The sequence below is a fragment of the Cervus canadensis genome, chromosome 10 (genome assembly GCF_019320065.1).
Source record: "Cervus canadensis isolate Bull #8, Minnesota chromosome 10, ASM1932006v1, whole genome shotgun sequence".
In the NCBI taxonomy this organism is placed as follows: domain Eukaryota; kingdom Metazoa; phylum Chordata; class Mammalia; order Artiodactyla; family Cervidae; genus Cervus; species Cervus canadensis.
Window position 1 is genome coordinate 78,970,638 of NC_057395.1, and position 17,087 is coordinate 78,987,724.

Sequence of the window (17,087 nt, forward strand, 5' to 3'; positions counted from 1 at the left end):
TTAGAGTATGACATGAGGTCTTAGTTACAGATTCAAATGAAAATCATGGGAATAATAATAGCCACCAACATTTCCTGAACCTTTATCCTGTGCCAGGAACTGTGCTAAACTCTTTCCACGCATTTCATGTCCATGAACATCCCAAGATATTAACACCGCTATGACCCCATTTTACCATTCAGGGCACTGAAGGCAGAGGTGACTTCCTTTCCCAGGACCACATTGCAACAAGTAAGTGACAGGCAGACAGGAGGTGGCGTAGCACACGATGGCTGCAAACTTAGTCTGTAAAGGACTTGATGGCAAACGTCTTTGGCCTTTGCAGACCTTGTGGTTTCTGCAGCACTACTCAGCTCTGCCATGTTGCGAGAAAGCAGTCATAAACAATGCGTTTACAAAGGGGTGTGCCTGTAGGCCAGTAAAACTTGATTCACAAAAACAGGCAATACACCGGGTTTGGCATTGCTGTACCTGTCTCTTCCAAGCTGTATGGTTTTGTGCCACCTATCCAACTTCTCCTTAATCCCATTTTTCTCATCTAAAAAGTTACAGTAATAACTACAGGAAGACGCTTACAGGGTCAGTTTACGGAGCAGTGATGTGGCATGCAGAGCACTTGCTGGTTGGTTGGTTTGCTCTAATCACTAATGTGCGAGAGAGATGAAGAGCGGCTCCTCCGGGCGCGGACTTCATCTCTCCAGCTCACCAGCTGAGTGATCGCGGACATGCTGCCGACATCTCTGAGCTCCAGACTCCTCTTTTGTAAAGTGAAGGCTAGTGAAAGGACAGATTTCACAGAGTAGAGATTCAACGCATTGAACACATGCAAAACATTTAGAACAATGCCTGGCCCGTGGAAAGCATGCTAGGGGTGCCTGTTGTGTTATTACTTTTATTGAAAAATCCAGATTTGAGCCCTTGTGTGCCTGACTTCCAACCACATGCTCCTTCCTACCACATGTCCTGCAGAGAGCTAGTTCTTAACTATTTTATACTATTGGCTGAGTCCCCATCCCCAACCCCTTTTCAGAATACCACTTTTAAATGCACATGATAAAAATATATTGTTACTAAATATCAATAAAAGACTACCAAAAAGATCCAATTATATGGAAATGTAGTCATCAAAATATTTTTTAAGAAACAGACTTGGATATAGTTATATACGTACTTCTTTATTAAGACATTCGATAACACAATCTATGAGGAGGCCTAATAACTACTATAATTTTCAAATAGTAATAAATGTCAGTGATATTTCAATATCTCTGCAACACTGTAATATGATATGATGATACCTGTGATTTGTACCGGTGCTAAAGTCACAGGTCCCGTGATCAGGTGCCTGCATTTATAACTGAAGAAACCCTCAATTTTAGGTAAAGTTTGGTGGAAATGATTTTTTTTTAAATGCCTGAATTTAGGCATTTAAAGGACCACGGTTCCCAGGTCAAGAGCCCATTGCCTACTGCCACCAAAGGGGACATTTAGAAAAATAAATAGATGGAATGAACAGGCGTTCTCAGAGAAGGGAATGTTCCTTGCCTCTCCATCTGAACCACTGTCCACAGAGAGAGCAAATTCTTCCCGTGCCTGCATAATCATGGTGCATTCATGCACTGGTGTGTGAGCGAGAAATCAGAAACTATGCTGTCCCCTAATTTGACGCACTGCGTGGAAAAAGATGGTCATTGGGACTAAGCCAGTGAGCGGTAATGGAAACCTGATACCACTGACCTCATCCGAAAAAATAGCTATTGTCACAGGACAGAGATGCTGGATATTTGTAGGTTTGGGGAGAAATATATTTGTTAGTGAAATGGAGCTTACTGTGGAGTGAATAAAGGTGAATTATTTGTCAGACGACTGGAGGAGGTTTATGCAATATAGTATTATTGAGCGGGGCTATTAACAGAGTGAATTGCTATTGTGACATGCCATTAAATTGTTTTTAGTGTCCACAAAGGTATCATTCAGGAGCTGGCAGGGTTAGTAACAGAGTTGTATTTTTGGTGGACAGCAGCAGATCTCGAAACGAAATAGCATATTTTACAGGAAAGTAAAATATAGTCAAAGCCGGAAGTCTGCAGACAATAGAGTCTGGGGTAGTCATTCGCAGCTGTTTGACAAGAACCTAGAGGATGCAAACCAGGCTCCCTAGATCCCTGCTGCACGTAGAGTCGGAGCTGAAATCCGCGAGGTTCACCAGGAAGAGAGAGAAGTGAGAAGGAGAAACGGGAATCCTGGGCTCCTTCATGGATGTTCTGTCTCCGTGGCTGAATGTATGGCTGAACGGATGGCTGGAATGTATCCCCAGCACACAACAGAGAGGCTGATTCAATAAATATTTGCTGAAAGAAAAAGTAAGAAGGAGAGTTAGGGAGGGAGACGAGAGAGAGACAGTCAGACAGACAGACGGACAAGATTTAACCCCTGCTTGGCCTGATCCCAAGCCTCAAAGACGCACCAGGCTGCCAGGCTGAAGAGGAGGAGAAGCAGCTTGCACGTGCTCATGCACATGAGGAAAGAAGAGGTTCTGCTCAGGCTTCTACTCTCTCATTTGCTAACGGGCGTCATTTTTCTGCCATAGTGTGACTTCTTCCTGACGAGTCACCTGGCTTCATTCTTGAAGCTTGTTGTTGGTAACCCAGACGGTGACTCTCAACTCCAATCTGACTCACAGTGGCCCCGCAGAATATGTACACTTTCCTGGAAGGAGAAAGAACTAAGTCATCTTCCTAAATTAGAGAGGGGAAGGGAAAAGAGATATAGATCTTAAGGAAAAGCAATTCTTCTGTTGAAGAAGTTGTCTCAACCCTGTTTAGGACACATTTCTTCATAGCTAAGCTGTTACGGGCGAATCCACGTCAACTCTTAGAAAGACAATGTCCTTTTGGTGTTAACCAGACACCTTCCACCCGGTTCTGCCTTGGGTTTCTTGTTTGTTTTCTGGTCCAGGACTCATTTTGTCCCCCAGGGCCGTTGGAGTTCATGTTTGTGGCTACTGCTTTTTCTTTGCTTTTGTTTACATTTTAAGACAGTAGATTCTTGTAAAACTTTGGCGTGTGTATATTAATATATCTGATTAGTGGGGATTAGTTTAGTTGCTCAGTTGCGTCTGACTCTGCGACCGCATGGACAATAGCCCACCAGTCTCCTCTGATCATGGCGTTCTCCGGGCGAGAATACTGGAGTGGGTTGCCATTGTCTTCTCCAGGGGATCTTCTCGACTCAGGAATCGAACCCGGGTCTCCTGCCTTGTATAGGCAGATTCTTCACTATCTGCGCTACCAAGGAAGTGGCCTTACATATCTGAATTGGTTACCAAAGAAATGCATTATAAACTACCAACTACCATTATTATTACATGCTATTACTATTATTATTTTGGCTATCAAATCATTACTGTACTTTTGATAGCCATATCTATTACTGGGGAGTTGGAGAGACATGAGAATGAGCCTTTTTACGTATCCACAGGAGGCCCAAATTGGTAATACCCTACCAAGAACATTTTGCTGATGTATCAAATGCTTCTGCAGTGAACGTGGCCCAGGACACAATCATTACATTTCTAGGTAGTTAGTGGAAGGATATGCACACTAGGATATGTGCAAGATTATATCCAATGAAGGGTGTAAAATATTGGGAGGAATTAGAAAGAACTGTCATACCCGTTAATAGTTCAGTTCAGTTCAGTCTCTCAGTCATGTCTGACTCTTTGCAACCCCATGGACTGCAGCACGCCAGGCCTCCCTGTCCATCACCAACTCCCAGAGTTTACTCACACTCATGTCCATTGAGTTGGTGATGCCATCCAACCATCTCATCCTCTGTTGTCCCCTTCTCCTCCTGCCCTCAATCTTTCCCAGCATCAGGGTTTTTTCAAATGAGTCAGCTCTTTGCATCAGGTGGCCAGTGTATTGGAGTTTCAGCTTCAGCACCAGTCCTTCCAATGAATATTTAGGACTGCTTTCCTTTGGGATGGGCTGGTTGGATCTCCTTGCAATCCAAGGAACTCTCGAGAGTCTTCTCCAACCCACAGTTCCAAAGGATCAATTCTTCAGCACTCAGCGTTCTTTACAGTCCAACTCTCACATCCATACATGACCACTGAAAAAGCCCATTAATAAGGGGGTCATTATTTTAAAAAATTGTAATACTTCACAATGGATTATCACCTGCCATTAAAAAATATATGTTCCTAAAAACAAAAAGTTGCCATTATATTGAGGAGGGTGAACAAAGGGAGATTTTAAAATAGTATGTATGTTATGATCCTATAATACATTATATTTATTTATAGCTATAGTATATCTGAGATAAGCATAACAATAGATACAGTGATAAAGGCGATTTTATATTATTATGTAATATTGTTATATTTCCATCATGCAATTTGTCATGGTTTTTATTTTTCTTTGTATTCGCCTATCACTTCCACATTTTGTACATGGAATGTGATTTACTGTTGTCATCAAGAAGCACAAACAGACACGTCCACACAATGACTGGAGGTCAGCGCTTCAGGCCCGTGTTTGGCCGTTCTTATACCCAATGCAGCTTTGGCCTGCTCACTCACCGTCAACCCCATCCCAGCTCAGGCTCCTGGCGTCTCTCTGCTTGCCTTTAACTTTTCAGCACGGATCCCAGACCTGAATGACTAGAGTCTCCTCGTTGTATAACCAGCACCACGTCCACAGTCTCGGAAAAGCTCAGTGCTATATTCATTTCCTTCCTGGAAGGGAAGCTAACAGGAAGTGTTCCTGGAGGTGCATGGTCCTGTTCCTTGTTAATTCCTGGCAAGAGCAAAAAAAAAAAAAGACTGGTTCACACTGTATCATCATTGAGAGTGGCTCAGTAAGTTTACTTATTAATGACAGTTATTAATTTCTTAACACTAGATGCTGTGCACTTAAGTCCACATAAGCCTCAAGAAATGGTTATGTGTACATCTTGACAGAACCGAAAGAAAAAAACGAAAAGAAAAAGAGTTACCGGTAAGGTAGAGGCAGACCCAAAGGTTGCTGTTTGTTTTCTTTTAAAAGGCTCGGTGTTGACTGATTTTGGAGGAACTTACATGCCTATGAGCAGTGTGGTTAGTGGAGAAGACCTCACGTTCTAGCTTCAGAGTAACCGGATTTGAGCTTAGGCTCTGCCCTCGCCAGCTTTTTGCTGTCTTGCTCCAGGACAGTGTGATTTACCAATTAAAACATGCTTTTAACGTCCAGACACCCAAGTTCTAATCCAGGCTCAGCGATCTGTAGCTGTGACTTCAGGCAAGTCACTTAAACTCTCTGAGCCTCCACTTTCCTGCATCCAAAGTGGGGGAGATGGTCTCTTCTGTGGGATCAGTGATATTATATAGTAAGCCCTCTGCATAGAGATGAAGCTTACTAGGCAGTGACTAAGGGCTTCCCAGGTGGTGCTGGTGGTAAAGAACCCTCCTGCCAAAACAGGAGACTTAAGAGATGTGGGCTCAGTCTCTGGGTCAGGAAGATCCCCTGGAGAGGGGCATGGCAACCCACTCCAGTACTCTTGCCTAGAAAATCTCACGGACAGAGGAGCCTGGCGGGCTACGGTCCGCAGGGTCGCAAAGCGTCGCACGCGACTGAAGTGACTCAATACAACACAGGCAGGGACTGATAGTATCACTTTCGGTGATAAGGATTTTATTCTATTTATGCATCTTGCAAAAAAGAAAATCAGAGAGATGAGAAAGATGAACAGATAAGCCACATCTAACCGAGACCTCCTGAACATTTGGGGTCGTTACATGTTTTGTTTTTTGTGAAACATGAGGAGTACGCCGGGACATCTGTACGGGCATGTGTGCGCCTCTCCATATTAGATTACATGTTTTAGGACAATAAATCAGTGAAAGAAAAGTAATAAATAATGCATGCTGAAAATGCGATCATGTTTATTAAGAAGCAACAGCCTTGTCATCTTCATTTTCTTCTTCAGTGAGTCTCCCCTCTGAGGGTTTGCTCTTCAGGGACTCCTTGCAATTTAGCTGGAGGCTATTCTGTAATTCTTATTTGCAAGAAAATACCTGCTTTGCAAAAATAAGTTAAAAGCTGAGCATCCGGGTCCTCTGATGAGTCTCCCATCAAACCCGTCCCTTCTTTAGAGATGGCTTCCCGGCAATGGAAGTTGGGGAGAAATAAGCCTAGCTTCACATCTGTCTATACCGTGCTTTCCCATGCTCTGCGTTCTCACTCCAGTCTCTCTGCGATGAGTTTTTATGAAGTCTCTAGGTTTCTGAATTTTAGAAGAAAAAAAAAAAAAAGAAGAAGAAAAAGCACCCAGAGACACACACAAAAAGCAACTTCCCTTCTTCTAGTAATTTGCAGCTGCTAAAACAGCATGTTGACATTAGTGCGTTGTGGCGTCTAAAGACTTTAACTGGAGTTGCATCTTAATCTGTTACTGTTCACCCATTTGCACTTGAATGACCCTGAAAAGATGAAAAAGAAAGGAACCACACAGGCAACTCTGTCTTCCAGGGACTGGGAGCAGAACTCTGCGTCTTGAAAACAAAGCAGTGTGTGTTCCATATTGAGAGAGAAAGAGAAGGTGTAAGTGAGAAAGAGAAATGGGAAGAGATGGAGACAGAATGGGAAAGGGGAAAGGAGACAGAGAGGCGGAGAGAAGACTAAGGAAGAAGCAGCCTGGCCGAGAGGAAGGCCCCTTGTCCGCTCCCGCCCCAGGCTTCGTCCGCACTCCTGGGCAGCTCGGCGTCCCTGCTCTCACGGTTTCATGAAGGCGCCTGCCTGCCCTTGCGTGTCTCGCTGTCGGCATCCTGTGTTCTGAGAGAGGCTGCCATCCTTTGAGAGTGCCGCTCCCTTAGGACTTAGGGCAAGGGTGGACTTCCGCGTCTCCAAAATACCTGAGTCCTGTCCACCCCCAAAGGCTGTCGCCATCGCTTTTACCCCTCGTTAGTCTCTGTGACCCTCAAAGAAGGGAATTCTCCTCCCTCCATTTTCCATTGGAAAACCCGAGTCCCCTCCTGTCCTGCCCTTCCTCGGTCTCTCACCCCATCCCTCTGTCTTCCTCCTTTCGCTCTAGTCCCTTTCCTCGTGCCGTGCCCACATCACGAGACCTGCCCCATGGTTCTTCAGGTGTATGTGTTATGCACTTGGCTATCTTGTGCCAAACCCAGCAGGATTTAAGCAAATGCACTAAATAGTAAATTGCTTGTGTTACAAAATCCGTGTTTAGTTAGCTTGTCCTGATATAAAGTATGTATCAGGAGTTGGCGTTCACCCCGGCTACCTCTGGGATCCACTTTTTTTTCAGGACTTGGCGTTCACTCCGGCTACCTCTGGAATCCACTTTTTTTCCAGGACCTGGCGTTCACTCCGGCTACCTCTGGGATCCACTTTCACGTTACTTCTGGTTCACTGTTTCTCTTCTCCGGCCCTTCCACCCTCCCTCCCTTCTCTTCCCACCTCTCACCTCCACTCCTCATCCCTGGGTCTATTTCCTTCTCCCCTTCCTTTCCCTCCCCTGCATTTACTTATGCTACTAAAGCAAAACCTGTGGTGTTCGTGTCACTCGCTGCATCACTTCCCTGGCCTTCTGCTTCCTCCAGGAGGTGAGCCAAGCCCCCGGGTTCCCTGGGCAGCCCCCACACAGGGGTCCCCGAGAGCCCACGCCCCTCACCTTGTCCAGCGGGGCTTCACGTCACTCTGCGTTAGCCTCCATCACTGTTGACTCGGACGTGACCTCCGTTTGTTTCTCAACTTAGTCCCTTCAGCCAGAAGCTCTGATCTGCCACTTCCTTGCCTTTGATGTGTCTCCACTTCCTGTAATTAATCTCATTTTTCCCATAACTCAGCGCAACATGGACAGCCGTAAGGATAACACCCCCAGTTTGAGCCAGTTCTGCTGTTTCCCCGACTTGGGTCTCTTCCTTGTGGTCTGCCACGTTGGTAGACATTCCACACAGAAAACACAAGCCTGAATTCTACCCAAAGAAAGCCAGATTGCTGCAGAGCAAGCTGATACTAGCGGGCTGGGGGTCAGCCCAAGCATGGACCTCCAATGAGGGGGGCTACTGAGAAACATGGATCTGAGCTCCTCACCTGTCTGCCCGCTCTCCCTCTGACAGTACATTCTTGCTTAAACAAATCCTCATTTTACCTTCCTGGAAAAAAATGTAATTTTACATTTTTATTTATGTTGAGGTCTGTGTGTATTCGATGTTCTGAGGGAAACCAATAAAAACCAACCGAACATCTAGACATTCCAACAAATCCTATCATATTGCCAAATATAGTATTGAGAAAATTGTCCTAACTTGCTGGACTCCATAGTTGCAGGGCCAGTAACACTCTGTGTTCTTGATTTATCCTTATCAACATTCCTGACACGGACTGTGGGGTGTACTCAGGACTGCAAGGTCAGTTTAGCCTAACCCTTTGTCTACTAGAACAAACAGATGTGAACAGCCTGTCCTCGAGGATCTTTTATAAGAATGTTGTCCTTGCATTCTTTGATAGATTTGTTTCCATTTCTCTAAGAATTTAGGCCATGTGTTTCATGGGCAAGTCCTTGATGCTATCTGGAGGCAAAGACACCCATGGAAACACTTTTTGAAAAATGAAAGGCATTCCACTCATGTAAAAGTCACCTCCTATGAGCCTCACTTTCCCCGTCCGTAAAGTGGGCGTGATTCACCAGGCAAAGTCAGTATGTGAACACAGAGGGCGAGACATAGAAAAGGGCCCGGGAAACCCCAGACTCCCCAGTAATAAAGACATCACGCTGCCCTCCTCACCTCTATCCAGAAGATGGAGGAACTCATTATTTCTTTGAAACTGTCTGCAAAGGAGCGTTTGAGTGGATTTGCCTATTAACATTAACAAACCAGTTTGAGGTTTTAAATGGAAAGGTTTTGAACCAAAGAGGACTTTTCTCCCCCTCCTGACGCTTCAGTATTTCCCATGTTCATTCTTCCGGGAGCACTGCCTGCCTCCATAAAGACTGTCTGGCAGTTTGACACTCTGTTTTCCCTGCTTACAAAGCCACGTAAGGGCAGCTGGGAGTTTTGAAAGGGAAGAGCTGATGTCCCTCAGGGTTTTAACTCACCTGTCTGAGTCTTCTGAATGAGATGCACTCTCTACAAACTTCTTCAAAGGCGCTTTCCTTGACGACGTAGCGCAGCCACACTCACTCAGAGCCCGACGGGCTACTGTGTCGTCCCCGTGTGCACACGTGCATGGTTTTACCAGAGCAGATGGACTGTAGCTACTGCTTTTAGAGTTCGATTGGTCACCTATCCCCTGTGCATGCTTCACTCCCCGGTTCCTGGCCCCATTCCTGGCTCACTGCTCTTCTACCCCACCCGGGTCCATAATCCCAACCAATAACCTAGAGGGAAATGTCACACTTACCCCCACGCTCATATAATTTATATGTGACATTTGCACTCTTTTTCTTGCTCAGGTACACACCACACACACACACACACACACACATACACACAGAGGAGGTGTTGCCCTGTGTCCTGTTTTGGATTATTTTTGTCTGTGTGCTAAAATGGAATGCATCTTCCAAGAATGAACACTTTGTGTTCGGAGGCTTTTAATGTTACTTTTTAAACTAGCGTATGGTAAAATGGACTTTTCCTGGTGGTGTTCAGTTCTGTGAATTTTAACTCATGCATGACTCGTATTATGGTCACAACAGTCAGCGCAGGGAACAGCCCCACGGCTGCAGAAACCCCTCCTCCCCTCTGTACCCCTCTGTACTCACACCTCCCTCCAGCTCCACCCTGTCACCCACTCAGCCGCACTCCTTCTGGATACTGAGTCTCTCTGATAATGTACACAGATAACGTTCTACGGTAATTAACCTTTGGGGACTGGCTTCTTTCATACGTAACGTCTTTGTGATCCATGCCAGTTCTCACATGTATCAGATGTTCCTTCTTGATGCTGAGGAGCGTTCCATCATATGGGGTGCTACAGTGTGGATCACTCTCCCAAGAGGGAAGACTTTGAAATGATCCTACTTAAGGATGCTTCTCTTATGATACCATTTCTAGTATTCATGTTTGGATAGTTTATATCGGTGCTTGAGTTTACCAAATAAGTATTGAAAAAAATCAACGGATGGGAGAGCTAGTCATTAGGGGAATTTAAATTCGTTTGAGTTTAAATGGCAGATGAACTGTTATTGTTGCTGCTGAGTGGCTAATCTAGTGGCTATTCTCACCAGGCTCCTCTGTCCATGGGATGATTTCCCAGACAAGAATACTGGAGTGCATTGCCATTTCTTCCTCCAGGGGATCTTCTCGACCCAGGGATCGAACCCGAGTCTCCTGCATATGGACTCTTTACCACTCAGCCACCTGGGAAGCCCAGGCAGGTGAATGACCAGGAGGAAAAAAAAAGGCCCACAGCTCTGCGCATCACTTGCTGGCTGCCTGCTACATGCCAGGCACTGAGCTGACATTCACATGCAATAGCTCATCATCTCACCTAAACCCTAGCAGTAGACACTCATACCTTTATTTTATAGGAAAGGAACCTGAAGGACCTCTTCAGGTAACACGCAAAGTAGGTGGACCTACTATGTTCCCCAAAACCATTGTCTCCCCAGCCTCTCTCCACCCCCCAACCATCCAGTAGTCTGTGCTTCTCTTGATTTTAATTAGCACTCCAAGTCCCTTCTCTCGCAGTAGCTTAGATAAACTTGGTATTAAAGTTCCCTTTCACTCCTTTAAGTGATGCAAATTGCTTTACCCAAAGGAAGGCCTCACGTTACACCATTCTATGAAAAACTCTGCTGAGAGAGAAGAGGAGGGAAAAGAGGTTTGGAATTCTTTCCCTGCTGTTTCTTCTGACTGATTAAAAGGGCTGCCAGGATTGTTTTCCCCTTCTTTTTTGTTAAGTGACGATACACAGATCTCATGTACAGAAGCAAAATGAAGAAAAGGTGATCAGTTACCTGCTGAAATCGATTAATATAGTAGAGATTATTCGTGGGGGAGGGGGGTGTTGGGGGGCATTTCTGCCTTCATCTGCCTGCCCCAGAGCCCCAAATGTGTGGGGATGGGGCTTGGGGTTCTGAAAAATTAAAATACGTGAAGTGAACTAATTTCCTACTTCAATTTCCCATGGTAGCTATGTTCTGCTGATTATTTGTTCGATTTTGCCATTGATAATAACCCTTCAGTAGCTAAGAATCAAAGAATTAGACTTGCAAAATTCAGGGAAACCTGCTAGCAGAAAGCTTCCTTCCATGTCTCTGTCTCATCTGCAGCTGAGCACAAACAGGTGGGTGCATGGCCCTGTTTCTTTCTTTCTTTCTTTCTTTTTCCATCTTAAACACTGTATATGGAGTAAATAGTTTCCTCAGGGAGGATCTTGCTGGCTCTGTCATCAAGAATTCAGCTCCTGGAGCTTACATGACTGTGTTTGATGCCTTGAAGAGCTCCAGCTCCTAAGCTTCTGTGAATGACTCTGATGTAAATGGAATCACCTTGTAAATGGCTGTCAGGAGCTGCCCCTCCATTACGGAGCCACGTCCAGCCCGTCGTCACTGCCGGCCCCTGCTCTTCCCCGTCTAATCGGCACTAAATCCTGTTTGGCCGACCTCTGAAACGACTCTCAAACCGTCCCTCTCTCCCCGCACCGCGCCACTCCATCCGAGGCTTCGTCGCCTTGCCGTTAGTATCATCACCTCCTAGCAGGTCTCTGCACCCAGCCCCTCAAGTCCATGCTTCTTATTGGCAACACAGGTATCAGTGTAAAGCACAGCTCTGATCTGACCATGTGTAGCGAATCCCACAGTTCCAGCAATGTTTGTGAAAATGCAGTGTGTGTGAGATCATTTGGGGAAAATATACCAGTGAAAGTGAAAAAGTCACTCAGTTGTGTCCAGCTTTTTGTGACCCCATGGACTGTATAGCCCATGGAATTCTCCAGGCCAGAATACTGGAGTGGGTAGCCTTTCCCTTCTGCAGGGGATCTTGCCAACCCAGGGATCAAACCCAGGTCTCCTGCATTGCAGGCAATGAATACATTTTATTTAAATAGCTATATATTTATTTTTACAGTTGTATCTTGTTTATGGTGAACCTGACTTTCATTTATGATGTTGACTTATAACATCCTCTTAAAGTAAATTTAATAAAATGTGTGTGTTTTTTTTAAGTGGGATGGTTAAAAAACAAATCCCAAGTCAATAACTGCTGCTGCTGCTGCTAAGTCACTTCAGTCGTGTCTGACCCTGTGTGACCCCATAGACCGCAGCCCACCAGGCTCCCTCGTCCCTGGGATTCTCAAGGCAAGAACACTGGAGTGGGTTGCCATTTCCTTCTCCAATGTGTGAAAGTGAAAAGTGAAAGTGAAGTCGGTCAGTCATGTCCGACTCGTAGCAACCCGATGGACTGCAGCCTACCAGGCTCCTCCGTCCATGGGATTTTCCAGGCGAGAGTACTGGAGTGGGGTGCCACTGCCTTCTCCAAAGTCAATAACTAGCTATGGCAAAAAAATGTGAAGATGACATACGAATGACTGAAGCTTGAACAACACTGGCAGAGACTCAAAGCCCAAACTCCTCAACCCATCATTAAAGATAATGTCCATGTTGGTTCCCCCAAAGGACCAAAAAGCAGCCTTCATGCCTGCCTGTCCCAGTCCTCTACCAAGTTCCTTCAACAAGAACTTCCTTCTCACTTTGATTAACATCTAGCACTTTACAGTTTTCCCAACATGTTAAGGCTTTCCCATTTGTGTACTTCCTCCTCTTACCCCTCAAAATACCAACCCCTTTGTCTAGGTTGTCTTTTTCTACCTGGTGGACTTCTATACATCCTTCAAAACCCAGTTCACACACGCCAGTCCCTGTGAACTCTTCTCTAAGTTCCTCAGATAGAATTCACCAGGCCTGTGTTCCTGCAGTCTGCCGTGTAGCTTTGCGCTCTCAATATTCTGGCTATCAGAGTACCTTTCCACCCCCAGAACTAATGAATCCCACAAGGCTGAATCAATCTGTGTCTCCCCTGGCCACTGGCAGGCACAGTGCATAGAAAAGGGCTCATCTGTTCACTGCCCAACTGAAGAAACGAATGGCTGAGTGAATCAAGGCAGACTCTTTCTTCAATGGGAGGGTGTCTGTCGGAGAGCGAGGTCTCACACACAACTCGTCTGCCAGAAGAAAGGAAGCTCAGCACGCCACCCTCCCTGCTAAGCGGGTCTCAGAAAGTTGTTCTGACGGTGCTTCTCAAGCTGCTTAGCTGCAACTACCTTTTCTTCTTGAAATTACTCTGAAACGCCTACCCTTCGCACATGGGGATGCACTAGCCCAGGCCCTGCGTGCAGCACTCGTGAGACGTATTGTAACTGCTCGCTCTCCCGAACTCCTGGCTTCCCCAGGGCAGAGACTAGTCTGTTCTGCTCAGGGCAGCACCCACCTCTTGGACAGGGCCTGGCACATAGCAGTCCTTGGTGCTTCTTGAATACATGGCATCTGAATACTCCATCGATGGGGTCGTCAGACTATCTCAGTTTTTCTTTGCAGACAGAGGCTGTGCTTGGTGGGGTGAGAAAACCAGACTGCCCGCTTCCGGGGGAGGTGCCTTCAGAGCAAGGGCTTGCTTTAGGTCAAGTTTCACCACATGCTTGCCCTCCCCAACAGGCACTGTGTGCTTTCCCGGAATGCTTTCCTTCATTCCCTGAATCCCTATTGTCCTTTCCACGCAAATCAATCTACTTCTGTGTACCTGGCCAGCAAGTACATAGTGATCAAAAATGCAATCTTTAGTGTCAGATAAAGGGCTTAGCAAGAGTGGCGAGTACATGGCCAAGCTTCAAAAGCGTTATTACAATTTACAATAATTTATCATTATGTTTACATTCCTAATGATAACACATGTCATGTGCAAAACTTGGTCCTCTCTTTTTTGGTTCCTTTGATAACTTTAGGTCCAGTCCTTAATCCACTCGGCTGTTTTCTTGGGATCCACATTAGACATTACCTATTGACTATAGCTGCCTTCAGAAGCTTTTTTGCATGTTTTCCAGCATTTAAACATTTTGGGGAAAAGACAAAATTTATCCACTCTCATCCTCTTCATTTTTACTCAAGCATTTCCTTTTTCTCTGGCTGTATTTTGACCTAGCTGGATCTCAGAGTTGCTAGTTGGTCCTTCATTCATGTATTCATTCATTCACAGAGTAAATATTTATTAAGTACCTACTCTACTATGCCAGGTACTCTTCTAAGCTCTGCGAGTACAACATTGAAGAAAGCAGAAACAGCTCTTGCCTTCATAAATAATTAATTCAAGTGAGGAGACAGACAAAAATAATAAAACAGGAAATATATATATACACATATATACTATGTGTAACATCAGTATGTTCTGATAGTATATTATATCATAGTGCATTAATATAATATGACACACTATAATATGAGTGTTATGAAGGAAACCACACGACAAAGAGTGCCTTTGACCTCAGTCGCAGACTGAGCGGCTTACTGGTTTAATTCCACATTCTAACCACTCCGCAGCAATATATCCCTGTCTTACCTCATGACGCACAGTAGCTCCCCATTGACCTTTGTGGGTTTCTAGTCTAATCAATTCCCCTGACCTACTGGTGGTAGCTCTTACCTCTGCATCTCTATGGATGTAGAGAGACCCACAGGGGCAAAGCTTGCTGGGAAGACTCCAGGAAGAGAGTGAGCTGGGGGAAGGTGTGGACCACCAGGACCTCCATCTCGCTCCAGCCTGTCTTTTGCCACATCCTTCAGTGAAGAAGCTTTATCTCTGCCTGTCAAAGGCACGTTTCAGCCAAAGAGAAGTTTCCAGAGGTTCCCCTTTGCACTGTGGAAATGTTATGTAGCACAGCACCCTACCTGAAATCCACGGTATGGGTTTATTCGCTGCGTGCGCATGTTTGGGGCCATTTGAAGTTACCCATCATCAGGGTTCTGGGTACCGTAGGTCAGCCAGCCATGCGGCACCTCCAGGGTCCGCCAGGTCGAGGGCCCCTGCAGGTCCCAAGCAGAAAGCAGAAGGAGCTGCTAGAAGCCACCGCCCAGCGCCCTGCCTCCCCAGAGCCCTCTGATGCTGTGAAGCCCGTTTCCCCTGGCGAAGGCTGGGAGCCCAGGACGTCATTAGCGTCCTTCCATCACTTCCTTATTAGTTCTTAGACAGTGTTTTAATGACAGCTTGAGAGGCTCGCATCCTGGCCTCCTTCTATTTATGATCCCCACCGTGTTAATGTGCACTTAATGAGAAATTCTTGTCTTGCTTGTAAATCCTGTAGCCGGCATTCAATTTATTGACAGATGTTTGCTTGGATCTCTTTAAAATTACTTCATAAATCTTCCAGGATAAAAGGCCTCAAGTTCGGTTATTAAGACGGGGCCTTGTTGACAGTTTCATATTTAACTGTGTAGGACTGGGCTGGCAGGACGGGAGCGGGGTGCACGGCTGAGGAGCGCCCAGCCTGAGCGCCGTTTGCTGAGTTCTCCGCACCGATCGGGGCCCTCCCTGCTGAAGTGTGTCTACTGTCCCTCGTAATCCCTTCAGTTAACTTCTAGGTGACCCCGCCGAGCTTCGCACTTATTCATTTAGCGTATCAGCGTGTCAGGGTGATGAAGTGCTTCTGCTGATAGGAGCTAAGGGCTCGCAAGCCGCGGTGCCTCCATCACCAGGAAGCAGTGTTGACGGGAGCTGAACGCTGAGGTGGCGCTTCCCACGGCCGCCGCTGGGCACCGGCTGGGACCCTGGGCGCTGCGCCTCCACCTCTGGAGGCGAACCAGTGGGCGTGGTGGGAAGGGGGTCCGCTTGCAAGTTTTAAGACCAGGCTCATCTTTCGTAGCGGGGGACTTTTCAGTGCCATCCCTGTATCAGGCCTTTAATTGTTGGTTTGTTTTTTTCCTGTTGTCAGTGACTGAAAACTCACCTTCAGAGTTTTTAGTCTGAAGAAACAAACAAAAAAAAAGAAGTGGAAAGACCGTCCACTGGCTCGTGTGATGAAACTGTGGCGGCGTGGCGGCCCTCAGGCCTGGTTTGGTCCCCAGAGTGAAATAAACTCCGCCCCACCCTCTTTGGAATGTTTGCCTCCCTCCGTCTTAGCTCCGCCCTCAGAATCCCTGTGGTGGCCCCAGAAACCCCTCAGAGCTTCCAGACTGGTGTCCGGCAGAAAAGGACACCTCCAGCTTCCCCTCCGGATGACCACAGGAAAGAAACTGCTTCTTAGCCTCAGTGGGCCTGATCGGGTCACATGGCGACTCTTTAACCAATCGCAGTGGTCAGAGAGAAGCTAGTTTTTGATTGGCTAGTTCTGAGTCACATGATGAGCCCCACCTAAAGCCCTGGAATTAAGACTAAGGAGTGGGATATTCTGGGATTCCCACATAGCTCAGCGGTAAGAATCCACCTGCCAATGCAGGAGATGCAGGGAGACGCTGGTTTCAATCCCTGGGTTGGGACGATCCCCTGGGGGTGGAAATGACAATCCACTCCAGTATTCTTCCCTGGAATATCCCATGGATGGAGAAGCCTGGCAGGCTACAGTCTGTGAGGTCGCAAAGAGTCGGACCCAACTGCCCACGCAGGCGCGGTGGGATATTCCAGAGTCAGTGTGGGGTCTTGTTACCCCAAGGAAGCAGAAACAGCCAGGCCACAATGAAACAAATGTTCAGATGTCTCCCTCACATTCAAAACAACATTCTGCCTTGTCTGTTTCTTTCATTTCCTTCTGAAGAGTTGTTCTACGTTGACAGTCTCTGTTCTAAAACAGTCAGGATGGTGACCTACCCCCTTGGAGAATATTTTCAAAAGAGTAAAATTTAGAAAACCCTAGAGAGGCCACACCTAGGATTGAGAAGTTCCCCAAGCCCATCCACAAGCTCATAGCAGTAATAGGATGCAAAAGAGAATTGTTCCACACAATCCTATCACAGATCAGCCCGTTTGCATGTAAAATGATAATGAGCCTTTAGACCAAAAATAGAGTGTTTTTTGCTTACTTGCTGTTGTCTTGTCACACTGCATCGCTTGAACTGTGTCAGATCGCATTGGGTAACTGTTGCTCCCATCCAGCGCTGATGTG

The 17,087-nt window shown here is 46.2% G+C and overlaps 1 protein-coding gene and 1 long non-coding RNA gene across 7 annotated transcripts in view; one reads left to right on the forward strand and one right to left on the reverse strand.

The window, feature by feature from the left end:
- Positions 1-17,087, forward strand: part of TSHZ2 (teashirt zinc finger homeobox 2) — a 475,561-nt gene that overhangs the window by 148,481 nt on the left and 309,993 nt on the right. The window lies entirely within an intron of this gene.
- On the reverse strand, positions 2,225-3,842 carry LOC122448693. Its single transcript, XR_006271724.1, has 3 exons — positions 3,789-3,842; positions 2,468-2,709; positions 2,225-2,351 (listed from the first exon to the last, which is right to left on the reverse strand). It is a non-coding gene; the product is annotated as an uncharacterized LOC122448693 (long non-coding RNA).